This window comes from Eubalaena glacialis, chromosome X, assembly GCF_028564815.1.
Source record: "Eubalaena glacialis isolate mEubGla1 chromosome X, mEubGla1.1.hap2.+ XY, whole genome shotgun sequence".
Taxonomy (NCBI): domain Eukaryota; kingdom Metazoa; phylum Chordata; class Mammalia; order Artiodactyla; family Balaenidae; genus Eubalaena; species Eubalaena glacialis.
In genome coordinates this window covers 8,680,448-8,703,636 of record NC_083736.1, presented here as the reverse complement: position 1 = coordinate 8,703,636, position 23,189 = coordinate 8,680,448, and the positions used below count along the sequence as shown (strand labels likewise).

The following is a 23,189-nucleotide window of genomic DNA, read 5'->3' as shown; positions in this document are numbered from 1 at the left end:
TATTGGGTTGGCCAAAAGGGTCGCTCGGGTTTTTCCGTAACATCTTACGGAAAAACCCGAGCAAACTTTTTGGCCAACCCAATATATTGCCTCATATTGCCTTCTGGAAAGATGGAGGCATTCAGTGAGAATGTCCTGCTCCCTTTTTAAAAACTGAGATATAATTCATGTGCCATAAAGTTCACCCTTTAAAGTGTCCAGTTCAGTGGGGTTTTTGGTACATTCACAGAGTTGTGCCACCATTACAACTCTCTAATTCAGAACATTTCCATCAGCCCCAGAAGAAACCCTGTGCCCACTAGCAGTCACTCCCCATTCCCTCCTCCCCAGCCCCTGGCAACCACTAATCTGCTTTCTGTCTCTATGGATTTGCCTCTTCTGGACGTTTCATCTAAGTGGAATCGTACAATATGTGGCCTTTTGTGTCTGGCTTCTTTCACCAAGCATCATGTTTTCAAGGCTTATCTATGTTATAGTTAGCGCCTATGTCTGAGCTATATATTTATTTATATTTGTCAAAATAGGATTTTTTTGCACAGTAGTTATAGTTGGTAGGAAATTCTACCGATTAGTTTTATTTTCTCACATGTCAAGTCAGAGTTTATTGATTTATTATCATTCTCTTAGTATATCTTACAACTAGAGCATTCTCTCCTTGGTACCACTGCAGTGTTTCCATCAATGATTCTATTTTTCCCACTTGTTTTGGAGCTGTCTCCCTTGTTCCCAGTTTGTTTTTTTCCTTTCCTTCTGTATAGTTTGGTGCAGGGCTGGCAAACTGTAGCCCAGAGGCCAAATCTGGCTTGCCATCTCTTTTTTTTTTTTTTTTAACATCTTTATTGGAGTATAATTGCTTTACAATGGTGTGTTAGTTTCTGCTGTATAACACAGTGAATCAGTTATACATATACATATGTTCCCATATCTCTTCCCTCTTTTTGTAACTAAAGTTTGATTGGAACACAGCCATGCCCATTCATGTACATCTTGTCTGTGGCTGTTTTCATGTTATGATGACCATGTTGAATTGTTGAAAGAGACCATATGGCTCACAAAGCCTAAAATATTTACTAGCTGACCTTTATAACAAAAGTTTGCCAACCCCTGTTCTAACGTCTGACGGACGACAGGACCTAAGTGTTTATTTGGTTCTAATCAGAATGATTTGTGACTCATCGTGACCTCTCTGGACTGGGGCAACTCATCGACAAAAATCATGAAGATGAGAAAATCATTTGTTGATATAATTGTTTTCCTCTAGACAGGAGGGTAAAAAAAGTATTCCTTCAATGAAAAAAGATGTTAGACTCTTTCTTAATATTTCAAGACAGAAAGAATGTTAGTGAACATAACTGTTACCTTGAGGATTATAAATGTCATATTGTAATCACACACGCCCATACATACCACCCAGTGGCACACACATGTGTATCAAACTTGACAGCGGGTAAATTACTTAAACCTTTCTCAGCTCAGAAAATGCAGGAACTCTAGCTGGAGGCTTCCACGATTGCACCATTTGGGTTTTCATTATGATCAGAACCCACATGTTTGGAGTCTTGTAGTAAAACGCAGGCAATTTTCATGTCATTGCATCTTCGCCTGCCAATGTGAACTGGACCCTTTTATCTGGGCTGAGACATTACCCCAAAGCAACCTTTTGGCATGGATGTTGCTTCCTTCTCTTCCTTCCTGAATTTGAGGAACAGAGAATTTACGGTCATATGAGCCCTCGTGTTTTCTGAACAAAATTGAAACATGCTCTTAATTTTTTCTTTTTTTATTTCCAGATGCCTCCCTTGTAAATCGTCCCCCTTTGATAGCAGTCTCTTTCTTGACCCTACTGTGCCCCTGGCTCAAGTGTCTCAGGTGCCCCATTACCTTTACATTTCTGTCTTCCCCATTGGCCTAGAAGCCTTTGAGAAAATAGACTGTTTCCTTTCCATGCCTCTCTTCCCAAAGCCTAATGAAGAACGTGGCACTGCACGGTGCTGGACAGATGTCAGTTGACCGCGTGCATGAATGTACTTAAAGCTTCAAGCATTTTCCTTCACATATGTTGTTTTATTCATCCATAAATTCCTTATATATTTTTTTTTTAATTTTTTTTTTTTTTTTTTTTTATGGCTGTGTTGGGTCTTCGTTTCTGTGCGAGGGCTTTCTCTAGTTGCGGCAAGTGGGGGCCACTCTTCATCGTGGTGCGCGGGCGTCTCACTATCGCAGCCTCTCCCGTTGCGGAGCACAGGCTCCAGACGCGCAGGCTCAGTAATTGTGGCTCACGGGCCTAGTCGCTCCACGGCATGCGGGATCCTCCCAGACCAGGGCTCGAACCCGTGTCCCCTGCATTGGCAGGCAGATTCTCAACCACTGCGCCACCAGGGAAGCCCCCATAAATTCCTTATATTAACCTTGTTTTTTAATAGTGATTTATTTCCTGACAATTTCAGGTGTCTGTCTTCAATGATGACATGGCCTGCCCTTTAATTCATCCATTCAACTGTCATTAACCAAACAGCCATGGTCCATGTAGAACATACGTAATTGTGTGGGGTCAGGCGGCAGATAGTACACAAAGAATCAAAATACAACCACCCATGTGCACATTGATAAAATATGATACAAGCTCAGAGGAGAAATGCCCGGGGGCTGTGGAAGTAGCTGTATGAAAAATAATCCAAAGAATCTGTACTGATTTAGATTGAGGTGTATGAATGTCCAAGTGCTGGCCGGTAACAAAATTCACTTTAGATGGTTCAGATGAAAATTTGTTAATGAAGGGCCCACTTGCAGAGGTGAGGGCGGTGAAGGGGACACAGGAGCGATGCCACCTTAACCAGAAACTCATATCAGCTAAAGGGGATAAGGGGACAGAATGTGGCACCAGGGCTTAATGAGAGCAGGAGCCCGGGGTGCTAGCAGGAGGAACTCTCCCAGAATGGCACTTAAGTAGGAAAGGAGGTTGAAATACCTGGATGTCCATCTCCTCCAGCCCTCAGATCTCTTACTGATGCTTCCCATTGGCTGGATCCAACCCGGAGCCCGCTAGCAGCGGTGCTTGAGTTATACAGAGCCACAGGGGCAAGGAGCACAGAGTAGGGTGGAGAAGCAGGCAGAATGGATAAGGAAGGGGAGGATGAAAGGAAATGGGAAGTTAGGGAAAGCCTTTTTGAGGGCATGCTGTTTAAGTCATGATGTGAAACTTGAGGATTTATTGGTGGGGGAGGAGCTTTAGAGGAAACAGAATATGTGAAGCCTCTGAGTTGGGATCATTGTGGCTAAAGCAGAGGGAACAAGGTGGCGGTGTGAGGTCGTCAGGGTCCAGGTCACAGGCACCTTGTTGGTGTTGAAGCCAGGTTGAATGTTATCCCCAGTGCAGTGGGGATCTGTTAAGAGGGCTGAACAGAAGACAATCTGATCCTGGTGCACAGCAGTCTCAGAAGGGAGAGATGATGGGAGCTTGGCCAAGGGTGGGGCAGAAGAATAGGAATTCATTCCCTTAAAAATGGAGAATCCTCTTATGTATTATTAGCCCACTTCTAGAAAAGTTATCCTTTGTCTTAATCCCACAGACAGATAAAGACAGGATTAGGGCATTTATTCAAGAATAGATGACTTACATTTTTAATCCACTCATTATTGTGGAATTATAAATTCCTCTGTTTAGCTGGTATAAATTTCCTCACTTAAAATCTGGAACGAGTAATATGCTATAGCAAAATATTTCTAAACCTTGGCACTGTTAGCATTTTGGACCAGATAGTTCTTTGCTGTGGAGGATGTCCTGTGCTTTATAGGATGTTTAGCAGCATCTCAGGCTTCTGCCTACTACATGCTACTTCCCCAAGTGTGACCACCAACCTGTGTCCAGATATTGTTGAACATCCCCCGGGTGGCACAGTCACGCCTCTTGAGAACCACTTCAGATCAGCACATACACTGGTATTGCCCTTCTTTCTTTCACATGGGGTTATTATTTTCTACCTATTTTCCCAGGAATGTGGGGTTCCCCAAAAGCAGGGATGATGCCTCATTCTTCTCCCTGACACCGTTTCCTGCACACATAATAAGCAACACATTGGGAGATCAATACATATTTATGGAACAAGTGAATGAACAATAAATGGACCTAAAATGTGATACAACCATGAGCATGGGATTGGGATCCAGGGAAACTTAAGTCATTCTCTCCCACTGCTGGTTCTTCTAATTAAAGAAAGGATCACTAGAAAGAGTATGGAGAGAAGTTATTAGAGACTGTTTAGGCTGTATAAAATATTACTATTTCATACAGAATTGCTTCAAATAAATCCATTAAACTTTACAGAGTCATTAATTGTCTAGATTTGGTTGTTTAACTTCTCTAATCAGGTTCAGTTAGTCAGTTTCTCTGAGCTGTATCTCCTTGAGTTGAGGGAGTATGGTGGCTGACTCCTGAGCTTTGGAGTCAGAATTTGGATCAAATCCTGGCCCTGCCACTTATGACCTGGGTGGTAACAGCCAAATAGTTTAACATCCCTGAGTTTCAGTTTCCTCATCTGTAAAATGATGATGGTGAAATCTGTCTCACCATTAAGTTAATAAATATGATAATGAATGTAAAGTGTAATTTCTAAACTATAAAGCACTATATAAATATTCATTATCATTAATAAGAGTTAATCACAGTTCATTAGGGAGCCCTGTTTAATTTTTTATTATGTTTTCCTAACAAAACATTTTTTAAAAACTTGCTTTGGGTTATACTACATTTTAGGAAAAAAATCTAATGTCAGGAAAAAAAATATTTCTTTTGCTTTTCTTTAAATAGAATGTTTTTGTTATTTTCTTAAAATAATTCTTACTTTTGGTTATACACGTAGTATATGGAAACATTCTTGTTACAAAATATTCAAACTAGCAAAAATATATAAAGTAGATTGATGAAAAATATATTCCTCATTGCCCCACCACCATTACTTACTCAAGGGAAACCAGTTTTAACAGTTTGGAGTTATTTTTCTGTATTTTCACATATATTTACTTTATTTTTACATAGCTAGGAATATATTTTTTGTACCGTGATATCTTTTTTTTCATTAATTCATGTCTTAAAATATTTTTTGCCATTATGTTCTAATAAATGGTGGGTTATTGAGATATCTTATCTTATCTTGGACTACCAGCCTATTCTTCATCTAAATTAGTGCCCACAATAAATTAGAAAGTATTGCCTAGAAACATGCATTCTTCCAGGCTTCTCAGAACAGATTGAGAAGAGCATCAAATATGTCACATGTGGACACTTGGAGCTTGTTGATTCGTGCGCTTTTCTACCATGGCACAATCTGACAATGTAAAAACTTTGAAAATACAACTTGTAAGGGGAGTTGGCATTGATGTTAGTTGGTGAGTTCCCATAATGAAAGTCACACCAAAAAGTGTCAATTGTATTTGACATTCAGGTTTTCAAATCTAATATGAATGCTGCCAATTCCCATTGCTGGAAAGTAACATGCGTTTCCCATTCACTTTTGTGTGAGGGCATTGTGAAGTGTAAGTTCTCGGCAGTGCTGTATTTGTGAGTCATTGTGGGTATGTAATCCCTATAAAAGTCTAATGAGCTTCATTACGTTGATGGCAGAATATGCTTAATTATTAACCACCCTAACGTTTGGTTTGGTGTGGTTAATTTCTTGTATTTTAATTTTATAGCTTTGTAAGAACAGGATCAAGTATAGAACTCTGAAATAAAGCAGAATGAATTGTATTTTCTCCTCACCTTTTCTGTAAAGATAAAGATTACCTTTTTTATTTGTAGCAAAATGTTGATCCATTCAGAAGTCTAATATCTTTTGTGAAATTGATAGGAAAACTGCTTTTATATCACCAAGAATATGGCAGTGGCATTTTTTTAAAAAAAGCTACGAGTCTGTTTCTAATCTCAAATTTAGTTAAGGAACAATTCTGATGGAGGTAGAGGATGGAGGCCAAGGGAAAATGCTTTCCTGCTGCTAAAGGAATGATGAGGCAGGCACTGTGTTTATTTTTATAACAATGGATTTTGATCCTGTGACAAATGCTTCACCATGACTTTAACATTTTTCCTATTCTAAACTAAATTGTATATGTTAACATTTTGTCTGTTTTGTTGTTTTCTTTTAATTTTTGAATTTTATTTTATTATTTTTTATACAGCAGGTTTTTATTAGTTATCTATTTTACACATATTAGTGTATATATGTCAATCCCTAGTGTTCTTCTAAGAACACTAGGATGCATTGTTGGTGTTGAAGACTTTTCTTTCTGGTTTCATGGAGGTTTAATTCAATTACATGGTTGATGAATGTCTCCCATTTGCAAAGTACCGTGTAGGTGTTGTTGAGGGATAAAAGATGATGAAACCAGCATCTCTCCATCTGGGGGAGGACAAACCCATCCCTAAGTAACTTGGGCACAAAACAGAGAGTAATAAGTTGTATAAGAGAATTAAAAAGAAAAACACCGTAAAAAGAAAACAAGGAGGGAAGTTAAGTTAAATAAGGAAGATCCTGGAGGTCTTCTTGGAAGAGTTGAAAATATTGAAAGATGGGTGAAATTTAATAGATTACTATGAGAGTGCTGGGGTTGGAAAACCATTCTTCCTCGGTGGACTGAAAAGCTTAAAAATACGGCACAGAGGTGGCACTGCAGCTGTCCATTTAAGGATAGAGTGTAGGGAATAGACTAGTGCTGTCCAATATGGCAGCCACTGGCTGCATGTGGCTATGTAGATTTCAATCAAACTAAGTAAAGTTAAAGATTCAGTTTCTCAATTGTAGTAGCCACATTTGAAGTGTTTCATAGCCACCAGGGGCTACAGGGGGTTGAAGGAGCAGTGGAAAGATTGTTAATCAGTGCCTCTCAAATGTTAGCCAGCACCTGGAGGGCTTGTTAAAACACAGGCTTCCAGTATCCACTCCCAGAGATTCTGAGTTGGTAAGTCTGGGGCGGGACCTGAAATTCTGCTTTTCTAACCAGCTCCCAGATGATGGGGATGCTGCCGCTTCAGGGACCACACTTGGTGTAACACCGTTGTAGAGCAGTGCTTCACAATCAGTTTTAAATTGTCAGTGTGTGGTCTGTTGATACGTATGTTTTTCAAGAGTAAAACTGAGTTACTAGAAAAAAGGTATTAAAATATTTTTTAAATTTACAAACTTGAAAGCTACATTAGCAGATTCAACAGATATATAATTACATTTCAATGAATAGAATCAGAACAAATATAGGAAAAAAGGAAAGAATGTCTAGAGAGGTTTCTCAGTGATTACTCCCTATTTGTCTCTGTCTCCCCATGGTGAACCACACTGGTCCCTGGACCATATGTTATAGTTTGAATATCAGCTTGAGGATCCTGCACTTCATGCTGTTTGTAATAGTGATTCCTCCTGACTTGTAAGCCAGGAAATTATATCATCCAAATCATAGGAAGAGGAATGTGGTGGCGGTAGAGAGGAGTGATGGGGAAAGGACGCTGCCAATACCAAGGCCATGACAAAATCCAGGCAGAAGGAACTATGGGCGGCAGACAGGAGGGGTCAGATGCCAGACACGTTGAGGTCATAGAATCAACCGGATTGGGCAGCTACTTGGCTGCAGGGTGTGAGGAAGAGGAGAGATGTAATGATGACTTTGTGGTTTCGATCCTGAGGAACTGGAACAGCGGCAATGGCACTCACCAAAACAGGAAACACAAAAGACGCCACCATCACTTTCCACCGAGAAGCCGATATAAACCCTTTTTATTATCCCTCAGATCAGATTGAAGCTGCGTTCATCCCTTTGCTTTTTCTTTAGGATATTAGTGGACTCTTGTCTCAGAGGTGTACTTTATAAGTCATTATTACACACACATCAGAAAAGCATCCTGTTGGGTGAGCGACTCATAGGATGATTATCTGTGTGTGTGTGAAATGGACATTTAAAATGGCACAGATAAACAATGTTCTAGCAATCCAAAGCACCTAGGAAAAGTACTGTGCAGCTCGCAGATTTAGCAGTGGTTCAGAGTTCTTTTTTTTTTCATTATTATTTCATAGTGGAGTATAGTTGATTTACAATGTTATGTTAGTTTCAGGTGTACAGCAAAGTGATTCAATTATACATATACATATATGTATTCTTTTTCAAATTCTTTCCCCATATAGGTTATTACAGAATACTGAGTAGAGTTCCCTGTGCTATACAGTAGGTCCTTGTTGATTATCTATTTTATATATAGTAGTGTGTATATGTTCATTCTAAACGGTTCAGAGTTCTTGAAACACCTTGAGGACTTTATACAACATCTTCATCTCTTTTTTTTTTTTCAAGCTGACACGGGGAATTTATTTTGTAGAAAAGCAACATCTAGAGAATGCCATATAACCCTAGTATGTCTAAAGTACTATATATAAAAACGACAATTGCTCATAACAACAACATTGAAGCGGTGAAAGATACCAAAGTACTTTCTGAATCCAAGAAGTCAAATTATAACCAGTTTTAGAAAAATGTATTGTTGTTGTTGTTGTTGTTGTTGTTTTTAAAGTTTTGAGATCTCACTATGTTTTTTATTTTTATTTTTTTTAATTTTTGAATTTTATTTTATTCATTTTTTTATACAGCAGGTTCTTATTAGTCATCAATTTTATACACATCAGTGTAGACCTGTCAATCCCAATTGCCCAATTCAGCACACCACCATCCCCACCCCCCCACGGCTTTCCCCCCTTGGTGTCCATATGTTTGTTCTCTACATCTGTGTCTCAACTTCTGCCCTGTGAACCGGTTCATCTGTACCATTTTTCTAGGTTCCACATACATGCGTTAATATACGATATTTGTTCTTCTCTTTCCGACTTACTTCACTCTGTATGACAGTCTCTAGATCCATCCACGTCTCAACAAATGACTCAATTTTGTTCCTTTTTATGGCTGAGTAATATTCCATTGTATATATGTACCACGACTTCTTTATCCATTCATCTGTCGATGGGCATTTAGGTTGCTTCCAGGACCTGGCTATTGTAAATAGTGCTGCAGTGAACGTTGGGGTGCATGTGTCTTTTTGCATTACGGTTTTCTCTGGGTATATGCCCAGTAGTGGGATTGCTGGATCGTATGGTAATTCTATTTTTAGTTTTTTAAGGAACCTCCATACTGTTCTCCATAGTGGCTGTATCAATTTACATTCCCACCAACAGTGCAAGAGGGTTCCCTTTTCTCCACACCCTCTCCAGCATTTGTTGTTTGTAGATTTTCTGATGATGCCCATTCTAACTGGTATGAGGTGATACCTCATTGTAGTTTTGATTTGCATTCCTCTAATAGTGATGTTGAGCAGCTTTTCATGTGCTTCTTGGCCATCTGTATGTCTTCTTTGGAGAAATGTCTATTTAGGTCTTCTGCCCGTTTTTGGATCGGGTTGTTTGTTTTCTTAATATTGAGCTGCATGAGCTGTTTATATATTTTGGAGATTAATCCTTTGTCCATTGATTCGTTTGCAAATATTTTCTCCCATTCTGAGGGTTGTCTTGTCGTCTTGTTTATGGTTTCCTTTGCTATGCAAAAGCTTTGAAGTTTCATTAGGTCCCATTTGTTTATTTTTATTTTTATTTCCATTACTCTAGGAGGTGGATCAAAAAAGATCTTGCTATGATTTATGTCAAAGAGTGTTCTTCCTGTGTTTTCCTCTAAGAGTTTCATAGTGCCCGGTCTTACATATAGGTCTCTAATCCATTTTGAGTTTATTTTTGTGTATGGTGTTAGGGAGTGTTCTAATTTCATTCTTTTACATGTAGCTGTCCAGTTTTCCCAGCAGCACTTATTGAAGAGACTGTCTTTTCTCCATTGTATATCCTTGCCTCCTTTGTCATAGATTAGTCGACCATAGGTGCGTGGGTTTATCTCTGGGCTTTCCATCTTCTTCCATTGATCTATGTTTCTGTTTTTGTGCCAGTACCATATTGTCTTGATTACTGTAGCTTTGTAGTATAGTCTGAAGTCAGGGAGTCTGATTCCTCCAGCTCCGTTTTTTTCCCTCAAGACTGCTTTGGCTATTTGGGGTCTTTTGTGTCTCCATACAAATTTTAAGATTTTTCGTTCTAGTTCCGTAAAAAATGCCATTGGTATTTTGATAGGGATTGCATTGAATCTGTAGATTGCTTTGGGTAGTATAGTCATTTTCACAATATTGATTCTTCCAATCCAAGAACATGGTATATCTCTCCATCTGTTGGTATCATCTTTAATTTTTTTCATCAGTGTCTTATCGTTTTCTGCATACAGGTCTTTTGTCTCCCTAGGTAGGTTTATTCCTAGGTCTTTTATTCTTTTTGTTGCAGTGGTAAATGGGAGTGTTTCCTTAATTTCTCTTTCAGATTTTTCATCATTAGTGTATAGGAATGCAAGAGATTTCTGTGCATTAATTTTTTATCCTGCAACTTTACCAAATTCATTGATTAGCTCTAGTAGTTTTCTGGTGGCATTTTTAGGATTCTCTATGTATAGTATCATGTCATCTGCAAACAGTGACAGTTTTACTTCTTCTTTTCCAATTTGTATTCCTTTTATTTCTTTTTCTTCTCTGATTGCCGTGGCTAGGCCTTCCAAAACTATGTTGAATAATAGTGGTGAGAGTGGACATCCTTGTCTTGTTCCTGGTCTTAGAGGAAATGCTTTCAGTTTTTCACCATTGAGAATGATGTTTGCTGTGGGTTTGTCGTATATGGCCTTTATTATGTTGAGGGAGGTTCCCTCTATGCCCACTTTCTGGAGAGTTTTTATCATAAATGGGTGTTGAATTTTGTCAAAAGCTTTTTCTGCATCTATTGAGATGATCATATGGTTTTTCTTCTTCAATTTGTTAATATGGTGTATCACATTGATTGATTTGTGTATACTGAAGAATCCTTGAATCCCTGGGATAAATCCCACTTGATCATGGTGTATGATCCTTTTAATGTGTTGTTGGATTCTGTTTGCTAGTATTTTGATGAGGATTTTTGCATCTATATTCATGGGTGATATTGGTCTGTAATTTTCTTTTTTTGTAGTATCTTTGTCTGGTTTGGGTATCAGGGTGATGGTGGCCTCATAGAATGAGTATGGGAGTGTTCCTTCCTCTGCAATTTTTTGGAAGAGTTTGAAAAGGATGCGTGTTAGCTCCTCTCTAAATGTTTGATAGAATTCACCTGTGAAGCCATCTGGTCCTGGACTTTTGTTTGTTGGAAGATTTTTAATCACAGTTTCAATTTCATTACTTGTGATTGGTCTGTTCATGTTTTCTGTTTCTTCCTGGTTCAGTCTTGGAAGTTTATACCTTTCTAAGAATTTGTCCATTTCTTCCAGGTTGTCCAATTTATTGGCATAGAGTTGCTTGTAGTAGTCTCTTAGGATGCTTTGTATTTCTGCGGTGTCTGTTGTAACTTCTCCTTTTTCATTTCTAATTTTATCGATTTGAGTCCTCTCCCTCTTTTTCTTGATGAGTCTGGCTAATGCTTTATCAATTTTGTTTATCTTCTCAAAGAACCAGCTTTTAGTTTTATTGATCTTTGCTATTGTTTTCTTTGTTTCTATTTCATTTATTTCTGCTCTGATCTTTATGATTTCTTTCCTTCTGCTAACTTTGGGTTTTGTTTGTTCTTCTTTCTCTAGTTCCTTTAGGTGTAAGGTTAGATTGTATATTTGAGATTTTTCTTGTTTCTTGAGGTAGGCTTGTATAGCTATAAACTTCCCTCTTAGAACTGCTTTTGCTGCATCCCATAGGTTTTGGATCGTCATGTTTTCATTGTCATTTGTCTCTAGGTATTTTTTGATTTCCTCTTTGATTTCTTAGTGATCTCTTGGTTATTTAGTAATGTATTGTTTAGCCTCCATGTGTTTGTGTTTTTTACGTTTTTTTCCCTGTAATTCATTTCTAATCTCATAGCATTGTGGTCAGAAAAGATGCTTGATATGATTTCAGTTTTCTTAAATTTACTGAGGCTTCATTTGTGACCCAAGATGTGATCTATCCTGGAGAATGTTCCGTGCACACTTGAGAAGAAAGTGTAATCTGCTGTTTTTGGATGGAATGTCCTATAAATATCAATTAAATCTATCTGGTCTGTTGTGTCATTTAAAGCTTCTGTTTCCTTATTTACTTTCATTTTGGATGATCTGTCCGTTGGTGTAAGTGAGGTGTTAAAGTCCCCCACTATTATTGTGTTACTGTCGATTTCCTCTTTTATAGCTGTTAGCAGTTGCCTTATGTATTGAGGTGCTCCTATGTTGGGTGCATATATATTTATAATTGTTATATCTTCTTCTTGGATTGATCCCTTGATCATTATGTAGTGTTCTTCCTTGTCTCTTGTAACATTCTATATTTTAAAGTCTATTTTATCTGATACGAGTATTGCTACTCCAGCTTTCTTTTGATTTCCATTTGCATAGAATATCTTTTTCCATCCCCTCACTTTCAGTCTGTATGTGTCCCTAGGTCTGAAGTGGGTCCCTTGTAGACAGCATATATATGGGTCTTGTTTTTGTAGCCATTCAGCAAGCCTGTGTCTTTTGGTTGGAGCATTTAATCCATTCACATTTAAGGTAATTATCGATATGTATGTTCCTGTGACCATCTTCTTAATTCTTTTGGGTTTGTTTTTGTAGGTCCTTTTCTTCTCTTGTGTTTCCCACTTAGAGAAGTTCCTTTAGCATTTATTGTAGAGCTGGTTTGGTGGTGCTGAATTCTCTTAGCTTTTGCTTGTCTGTAAAGCTTTTGATTTCTCCATCGAATCTGAATGAGATCCTTGCCGGGTAGAGTAATCTTGGTTGTAGGTTCTTCCCTTTCATCACTTTAAGTATATCATGCCACTCCCTTCTGGCTTGTAGAGTTTCTGCTGAGAAATCAGCTGATAACCTTATGGGAGTTCCCTTGTATGTTATTTGTCGTTTTTCCCTTGCTGCTTTCAATAATTTTTCTTTGTCTTTAATTTTTGCCAATTTGATTACTATGTGTCTCGGCCTGTTTCTCCTTGGGTTTATTCTGTATGGGACTCTCTGCGCTTCCTGGACTTGGGTGGCTATTTCCTTTCCCATGTTAGGGAAGTTTTCGACTCTAATCTCTTCAAATATTTTCTCTGGTCCTTTCTCTCTCTCTTCTCCTTCTGGGACCCCTCTAATGCGAATGTTGTTGCGTTTAATGTTGTCCCAGCGGTCTCTTAGGCTGTCTTCATTTCTTTTCATGCTTTTTTCTTTATTCTGTTCCGCAGCAGTGAATTCCATCATTCTGTCTTCCAGGTCACTTATCCGTTCTTCTGCCTCAGTTATTCTGCTATTGATTCCTTCTAGTGTAGTTTTCGTTTCAGTTATTGTATTGTTCATCTCTGTTTGTTTGTTCTTTAATTCTTCTAGGTCTTTGTTAAACATTTCTTGCATCTTCTTGATCTTTGCTTCCATTCTTTTTCCGAGGTCCTGGATCATCTTGACTATCATTATTCTGAATTCTTTTTCTGGATGGTTGCCTCTGTGCACTTCATTTAGTTGTTTTCCTGGGGTTTTCTCTTGTTCCTTCATCTAGTACATAGCCCTCTGCCTTTTCATCTTGTCTATCTTTCTGAGAATGTGGTTTTTGTTCCACAGGCTGCAGGATTGTAGTTCTTCTTGCTTCTGCTGTCTGCCCTCTGGTGGATGAGGCTATCTAAGATGCTTGTGTAAGTTTCCTGATGGGAGGTACTGGTGGTGGGTAGAGCTCACTGTTGCTGTGGTGGGCAGAGCTCAGTAAAACTTTAATCCACTTGACAGTTGTTGGGTGGGGCTGGGTTCCCTCCCTGTTGGTTGTTTGGCCTGAGGCGACCCAACACTGGAGCCTACCCGGGCTCTTTGGTGGGACTAATGACAGACTCTGGGAGGGCTCACGCCAAGGAGTACTTCACAGAACTTTTGCTGCCAGTGTCCTTGTCCTCACGGTGAGCCACAGCCACCCCCTACCTCTGCAGGAGACCCTCCAACACTAGCAGGTAGGTCTGGTTCAGTCTCCCCTGGGGTCACTGCTCCTTCCCCTGGGTCCCGATATGCACACTACTTTGTGTGTGCCCTCCAAGAGTGGAGTCTCTGTTTCCCCCAGTTCTGTCAAAGTCCTGCAATCAAATCCCACTACCTTCAAAGTCTGATTCTCTGGGGATTCCTCCTCCCATTGCCGGACCCCCAGGTTGGGAAGCCTGATGTGGGGCTCAGAACCTTCACTCCAGTGGGTGGACTTCTGTGGTATAAGTGTTCTCCAGTCTGTGAGTCACCCACCCAGCAGTTATGGGATTTGATTTTACTGTGATTGTGCCCCTCCTACCATCTCATTGTGGCTTCTCCTTTGTCTTTGGATGTGGGGTATCTTTTTTGGTGAGTTCCAGTGTCTTCCTGTCGATGATTGTCCAACAGCTAGTTGTGATTCTGGTGATCTCACAAGAGGGAGTGAGAGCACGTCCTTCTACTCCACCATCTTGGTTCCTCCCTCTGTACTGTTGTTTTATATATACAAAATCAGATTTCCAGGAACAATGGATAACTCTGATCAATCTTAATGGAATGTATTACTAATTATCCAGAAGATCATCCTCAATACCATGTACATATGGAGGTGTAGATAGGAACTGTTTTAAACCCACAAAAGCAAATGGTGGCTTTACCTTTGAATTTAACAGGAGTTATGGAATCTTGGGGAATTTTAGCAACAACAAATGAATGTCATATAATGCACTAGAAAGGCTCTGGGAAATCTCCTCAGGTCGCTAAAAGGAATTTGATGGTTTCCTTTCTTGTTCAACATGCATAACACATCTATCAGATTTAAACCTACAAACAGCAGTGCAGCCATCTTGAGAGTATTATTTTTAATGGACCTGTACATTACAGGGTATCACTTAGGGTATCACTGTCCTGGGTGTTTGGGGCAAATTTCTGTGATGACAGGCAAGGAAATTTTATTTTCAAATATAATTCTTACTCCTTACATTTTTCAAAAAGTGAAGAATGCACTGTTTATATTTTACATCACTGAAAACTCCTGTGTTCACAGACTAAAGGAGATTTGATATTTTTAAAAACTACTTTTTTTTGACTTATCTAGGCCATTTCAATATTCAGTTCTCAGCTTAAACTGTAAACACTCAACCTGTTATAAAGGAACTCAGGAACTTATTGTTACTTCCTTCATCTGTGTTTCTTTGAGACTGATTGGATTCATTGCTTCTCTCCTCCCAAACTGTATTTAACAATATGCTCCTGGCTGAAATTAATGTTTCAACAATTCGTTTAGTATAACTCCCAAAACAAAGTAGAAGATTTCTCTCTCTATTTAGGACCAAGTGCCTGGATTAAGTTTTTTTTACTTCTTTCTGATGCTCCCTGCAACGTATACAAATAAAAACTCTACTTTCAGTTCTCCACCCCTCCACACCCCTCCCACCACCAGAGCCCTGGTGATGGGTAGAAATTCATGAGATAAATTGTGAAAACCACAGGATCGTGAAGTCATCTCACTTTCTCAGCTAATGGACATTTGAAAGGCTGTTGGGAGTTGGTCTCATGTTGTGTGTTCACAGTAAACACATGAATAAAGATGGGCTCTCTTGAAATTGTTACTCTTAAAATGGAGGCTTCCAGAGAATTCAGCCTTTATCCATCATTCCCTCTTCTTTCTTCCACTTTAATATCTTCCCCCTCAGTCTACAACATGCTCAGACAACCCCCAACTTCAAAAAGTAGCAACCAAACAAGTACTCAAATACTTCTCCCTCAACTCACCCAGTTCTCACCCTGCTGCTCACCCAACTTTTAGGAGAACCTCCTAGAAATCATGGACCGCCATTGTCTCTACTTCCCCATCTCCCATTCACTCTTCCACCTGATCTGGCTTCCATCCCACAGCTTTACTGCAGCTACTTTTGCCAACGTCACCAAAGACCTGCCATATTGTCAAGTCCAGCGCCCTCTTCTCTGAGCTCTTCCCACTTGGCCTCAGGTAGACTTTAACTTCACTGACAATTGCCTTGCTAGCCATCTCACCCAGGCTTTTGTGACACAGCGCCCTCGAAGTTTCCCTCCCACCACCTCCTCATTTCTGTAGCTGACCCCTTTTCCTTTGTGAAACCCTTCAAGGTTGCTCTTTGCCAGGGTGTAACTCCAGCCACTTTCTGGTTCTTGCTCCTAGTGATAACCCCTTTCAGCCCCTTGGCATCACCATGACCTATATACTGCAGACTCCCAATTCAACACGTTTTACTCTAGCTTTCATGTGAATTCCAAGTAGGTGCACCCCAGGTACTCAAATTCAACAGTCGTAAAATTGAATTCTTAATCTTCCTATTTGTTCCCGTATTAGTTTTCTGCTGATGCTGTGCCAGATTCCCACAGATTTAGTGGCTTAAAACAATGGAAAAAGTCCAAAATGGTTCATCATTCCTGCCTTCCTTCTGGAGGATCTGGGGGAGAATCTGTTGCCTTGCCTTTTCTAGCTTCTAGTGGTCACCTGTGTCCCTTAGCTCATGACACCTTCCTCCATCTTCAATGCCAGCAGCAAAGCATCTTCAAATCAATCTGTCTCTCTCTCTCTCTCTCTCCCCTCCTCTCCCCCTCTCCCTCACTCCCTCTCCCTCTCTCCCTCTCTCTCTCACTCTCACTCACTTCTGCTTCTATCATCATATCTCTTTCCCCGCCTCTGACTCTCCTACCTCTCTCCTCAAAGACCTTTGTAATTACAGTGGGTCCATCTGAATAATCTCCAGAATCCAAAAGAATCTCTTTATCTCAAGATTCGTAATTTAATCACATCTGCCAAACCCCCTCTGCCATACAAGCTAACATACTCATAGTTTCTAGGGATGAGGGCGTGGACACCTTTGGGGGCCATTATTCTGCCAACCACACCCCCAAACCATTCCTCTCTGTGTCTCTTACCTCCGTGAATGCTTCTCCAGCCGCTCAGCCAGTGAAGCTAGAAACTTCCGAGCCATCTTCCGCCCCTCTCTCTTCACTTACATTGCAAGTTTCCCAGGTCCCATATGTTCTACAGCTGAACCTCCTCATAAATATACAATCTCACCATCTTAATCATCACTGCCTCTATTCAGGCCCTCTACTTTTCTACCCTGGACTCATAAAACACCATCCAAATTCGCTTTCCTGCCTCCTGTCCTGTTCTTCTATTCAATCGAATCTCAGATCCTGTTTCCAGACTTCCCAATCCCTATTACCAAGCATGTTCATGCTTTGGAGACTTTGTTTCTCTGTTCTCATCTGCCTGAAATGGCTTTCTGCCTTCTCCCCCTGATAGACTTGGTCGTGCTCCAAGGGCCAGCTCAGTCCTCAGCACTGCGATGCTTCCCCACGAGCTCACGCAGAAGGAGTTGCTAGAGGATGTGTTAGCACAGCACTTCGCAAACACAGCGGCACTTACCACGGGTTACTGTAGTTCTCTGTTTATATGGCCTGTTCTGGCTATGTGATAAGTTTCATAAGGGCAAGACGGGGTGTTAGAAGTTTCGGAGTCAGATTCCAAATTCTCCCTCTTCTCCCATCCTTTCCAATCAATCTCCCTTGCTCTTCCCCCACCCAACTTGCCCTTCTTGCAGCTCAGTTAAGTATAGATAATCTCTACTCATACACACACTCAGCGGAAGTGTCTCACACAACCCAGGTAGATTTTCAGTTCCTTTCTCTGTGATTCCATTGCTTCTCGTATGTGCATCTCTGCCCTAGACATGACCTCATTGCACGGCATTTGGCCGTTACATATGTATTTCCTAGATTCTGGAGAGAAGGAATCATGTACCTTTCCATCTCTGTGTCCTCAGCACATGGCAGCACAGTGCACGGCACATAGTGACTGCTTAATGTAAATTTATTGAGTACATAATTGAAAATAAGTGAAGGGACTGGTATTCCCATTGCCACCTTCTCCACCTGGAAAAATCTAACTCATTTAATTGTTTATTTCCCTGTTTTCTTGTCTCCCAGGCTAAACAGTATGTTTTAAAGATAGGGACTACATCTAGCTTATTGTAACCTAACCACAGAAATAGCATCTAGAACATTCTAGGTGCTCAGTCATTGTATGGGGTTAAATTGGATGCTCTTTTTTCATCACTTTTGCAAGAACTTAATTCAAATAAAGTTAAATTAAAGTTTAATTCTGGTGAGAAGCCTGAAGTTGGATATTCTGGCTGTCATGAATATTGGAATAGACCTCAAGCCTTCTGAGCTCTGTCTGGATTCTGTAACTAACTTGTTTGGTGTGGCCTGAGGTTAATCACTTCACCTTTTAGAACATCTGTGTTCTCATTTTGAAAACTTGCCTGCGCCTACCTCGTAATACTACCAAGATCAAACAGGATAGTAGAAAGGCATCTTGAAAAAAGGCAGAATCGCTCTATGAGTGCAATTTATTGTTGGCATTCTGCTTTGGGAAAAAGCTGGTGTTTTGCTTTGTCTTGGGGGTTAAGGCTCTTGGAAATCCTTCTTCATGCTGATGGAGAAGGAATAGAGGGCAAGCCTTAATGCCTTTAGATAATCTGGACAGTTACTGTGGGAATTGAATCTCTTCCTTCCATCTGGCCCTTCTAACTCACAACTGTTCAACAGAGAATAGGCTTCCTCCATTGTCTACCTGTCAGGAGTTGTTTGTGTAGGAACCTGAGGTTGAAGAACCCTTGAAGCTATTGCTGATTAAATTAGCAGAAGACATCTCTCTCTTTCCCTGGGGTCACTTGTTTTTGAATCAACCTGAATATACAGGCTGGCATTATTGGGTCCCATTACCCACAATAAGGAATCCAGAGGATTGCTGGTCTTCAGGGAGGCCAAGGCTACCTTGCAGGGTCTCATATGGTACACTCCCCTGACAGGCAGAAGGAAGTTTATAGTGTCTCTGTCTGATGCAGGGCCTTCATTAATGCCAGAAATATTCTCTTTTATAACACTTAATGCTGTGCCTCCATCCTGAGGATCTCAGTGTGATATGTCAAAACAAATCATTCATTCATGACTCAGTTTAATGAGTACTGGACCTGACCTGTATATAAAAATGCATGGATACTCCCTGCCTCCTTGCTTCCCCTCCCCTCCCCCACACTACGTAGCAGTCAAGCACATCTGAGTCGAGTACTCTTTGGTGTCCAATGCTGGGAAATGTCTAATGTGTGGTTTCTTGACCCACATTCTCCCTCTTCCTCCTTTCTTTCCAATCTGCCTTGCTCTTCTTTCCCCACCCAACTAGCCCTTCCTACAGCTCAGTTAATTATAGATCACCTCTTCTCATACGCATGCTCTATAATCCCCATTCTCTATCCTTCCTCGCACCCAACTCCTGCCTGGTCATCTTTCCCCCCATCTCTCTCTCTCTCTCTCTCTCTCTCTCTCTCTCTCTCTCTCTCTCTCTCTCTCTCCTCCCTCCCTCCCTCCCTCCCTCCCTCCCCCCCCCACTTCCCTCTCTCTTTCATTTTCTCCTTGCTCCATCCCCATCCCCTGCCCCACTGTTCACTGCCGTTCAGGACCTCCAAAAAATCCCATTGCAGTTTGCTTCTTCCTAAGATTCAAAGCATTCTAGAGCTGGAAGAGTTTCAAGACCATCCACGCCAAACAGAGGAGTAGTTAGAATTATACCACTTTAGCAAAGAAAATAAAAGTTGTTGAGATTTGAAGTGGACTTAGATGTAATCAAGAGCCAAAGCCACCAATCTCTAAAGCCCATGAAAGCTCCTAGAAGGCCCCTTCAGAATTTGAGGAAAGCCTTTGACTGCCTCCATATTCTCTTCTAATCAAAGCTGCTTTTCTGGGAGTACCAGAATTCAAGTTAAAGTCATTTTTAAAGGTATTCCTCATAAATTTTATTTGTTTTCTTCACAATATTGGTTTTGTTATTTTCTCACACAAAATCTATAAGGCTAATTTTATTGTTACTTGTACACTGGCTCTGGAGGAACTTTTAAAAGAGTAATTCAGAAATTCTTGAACGAGTTTAGCTTAATTAGAATTTACACCTGCACTTCGAAGATGGCTCTTCCCAAGGACCAGCACTCACTTAGACATGTAGGTTCCAGCACGTGCATTAATAATCACGCTCGGAGTTCTGTGTCTTCAGTGTAATTGGTGTTTCACGTAACATGGATTCCCTGCTCCAAACAACCAGCTTCAGCGTCGGCTATTGGCCTATATGTGAACTGGGTCTGCTTATACCCTGCATCAACACTAAACTCCTTTTTTCAGTTAATGTTTGCAACAGTTATCAGGAGTTTCTTTTGCTTTTATGCCTTCATGCCCTCTGTGATCCCAAATGAGGCATTCTATATCAGATGCGCAGATATCTGAAATAAATAGGACAGATATTGGGGGAAAAGGGTGAGAAGGACAAATATCATATGATATTGCTTATATGCGGAATCTAAAAAAAAGATACAAATGAACTTATTTACAAAACGGAAACAGACTCATAGACTTAGAAAACAAACTTATGGTTACCAAAGGGGAAAGGTGGCGGGGGAGGGATAAATTGGGAGTTTGGGATTAACATATTCACACTACTATACATAAAATAGAAAATCAGCAAGGACCTACTGTAGAGCACAGGGAACTCTACTCAGTATTCTGTAATAACCTAAATGGGAAAAGAATTTGAAAAAGAATAGATACATGTATATGTATAACTGAGTCACTATGCTGTACACCTGAAACTAACACAACGTTGTTAATCAACTATGCTCCAAAATAAAATAAAAATTTAAAAAATCAGATGTGCAGATATCTGAAAGAAATAGGACAGATATTGTGGGGAAAAGGTGAGAAAGCGAATAGACATGTTTTCACGCCGTGGAGACCGGCTTTGGAGAAAGAGTTAAGCCCCAGGTTGGCCATTTATTAGCTCTGTGTCTTGTGCCTCAGTTTCTTTATCCATAAAAATGGGGTGCAAAGTAAGTAATGAATCCAGTTGTTCTGCTACGATGAGCGGCGATAGAGAAAACATCTAGCATAACTCAGTGTCAGCTGTCTTCTTCTGTGGCCTGAAAGGTTAGTGTTAGTCTGAAAATCTGGAAGAAAAGCGCCCCCCCAAGATATGTGTAGGATATGCTTTGATAGACTTATGCTCTTGTTTTCTGGATAAGCCATATTATATTCTTCTCATGTTCTCTAATAGATAGGGATGGTTTTTCTTTTTTCTGGTTGCTGTCGTGAATGGCATTACCTTTCCACCATTTTCAGTGTGTCAGTATTGCTGTTGGACATCAGTGCTACAGACTTTTGTAAATTTACCTTTTCTCTCTCCCTTTTACACAATCCTAATTAAGACTATATTTTTAAAGGTAACTCCTTTTAATTGCTTAGATAGAAAATTATACTATCTACATAAAATTATAGCTTTTAAAAACTTTTTAATTTGTTTTTAAAAAATGTCTTAATAATTGATAACAGCAACTGCTAAACTATCAAAAATAACGGTTACACTGTACATTATTGCCCTCCCTCCCACCTTGAACAAAGAAACACCCCCTAGGGCTGTCCTGTGCTTTATAATGGCCATTAGCACATGTGGCTTTTTAATGTTAAATGGATAAAAATGAAATTAAAATTCAGTTCTGCAGTCACAGTGTCCATGTCAAGTACTCAGTAGCCATAAGTGGCTAGTGGCTACTATATGGGACAGCGCAGGTAGAGAACATTTCCGTCATCACAGAAAGCTCTAGACAGTGATGCGCTAGGGCGTGGCTGTTGGCTTTCAGTGTGAGACGGGTCTTCAGTGACATCTTAATGGGCACTATTTATATTCTTCTTTAATTCTTTAAGGAAGTACGCATTCATTTTTGTCAAATATCTTTTGTTATCTCTTGAAATGTTCACATGATCTCTTTCTCATTAGAATATACAATGCTACGTCAATGGATTTCCATTGACTGAGCTTTCCTAATATTTCTGAAAGAGATCATCCAGGATTTGGGATTATTTTTATTTCAAAGCATTACAAGATTCTATTTATTACTTTATTTTAATGTTTCATTTTGAAGTTTATGAGTGACACTGGCCACTAAAACTTTTTCTTAAGTTTATCAGGTTTTAGAATTGAGGCCATAATTATTTCCAAGAAAGATTTTGCTAACATGAGGAATAGCTACTCAAGAGACTTCAGAAGAATTCCCTCAGTAAATCCGTAATTTCTTAGCATCCTTTAGAATTCTGAGTTTGGGATGGGGAAGGTCACTTAAAACTTTTCATTTCTTCTCTTCTTCAAGAATTGAAGAAGAGAAGTTGTCTCTTCTTTATTGTTGAGGTTTTGAAGTTTTCTTCTCTTTATGGTTTGATTCTTTATTATTATCTTGTTTAGAGTGAGGGTGAGTTCTCAGAATGCTGGATATATGCACCTTTGAAATATACCCAAATCCCCGAGAAAATATAAGTAATTTAAACTTTCTTTTTGTTATTTTAGATAGCTGCCTAAAACTTAGAGTTGATTATGTAGCTATCACTGTAACATATATTTGTGACATTCATATTAATGAAGATATACTCTATGCTTTAATTAAACACTTTCAGGAGGATTAATGATTTCATCAGATTGTTTTCATCTCAGTTTTTAATTAACTTGGCATAATTTGTTCATTAATTGAGTTTTTACTAAAATGCCATTTGTAAGTGCATTTTTCTTATGTTTCAAAAATTGAACTTCAAATAAATGAGGGCAGGAGAGATGAAAATATTAATTTCAAAGGGTTGGATAAATGGAATCGTGGAAGGTATTAGAGGTATTTGCTCTGGGGACAGGATAAGTGTGTTCAGCAAGTATGTATCACTCCTCAGTGACGGATTTGTTACATAGGCTACCTTAGGCCAAAATGGAGTAAAGGACTGAGGGGGAGGTAGAAATCACAGACTTAACTAATACACAACAAACAATACAACGTAGTGTGTAAAACAAGATAAAATGTAACCAGGAAAAAAATCTAGTGCTTAAGTTCAAGAAAGTTCAACCGCACAACAGTAGAATCAGGGCGATTTGAATTTACATCAGTTCTAGCAAAAAATAATTGGCGGTATCAGTTGACTAAAAGCTCTGATACGAGGCACAGTGTGACTTTGGGAGTAAACAATGTACTCTGAGGCTGCATTAGTAGAATCATAGCATCTAAAATGGAAAAATCAGTAGAGTTGCTATTCTCTGCACTGGTCAG

The 23,189-nt window shown here is 39.7% G+C and overlaps 1 protein-coding gene across 1 annotated transcript in view; it reads left to right on the top strand.

Moving 5' to 3' along the window:
* The window catches only part of MID1 (midline 1), a 376,934-nt gene that overhangs the window by 39,853 nt on the left and 313,892 nt on the right, over positions 1-23,189 (top strand). The gene's annotated exons all lie outside the window — the stretch shown is intronic.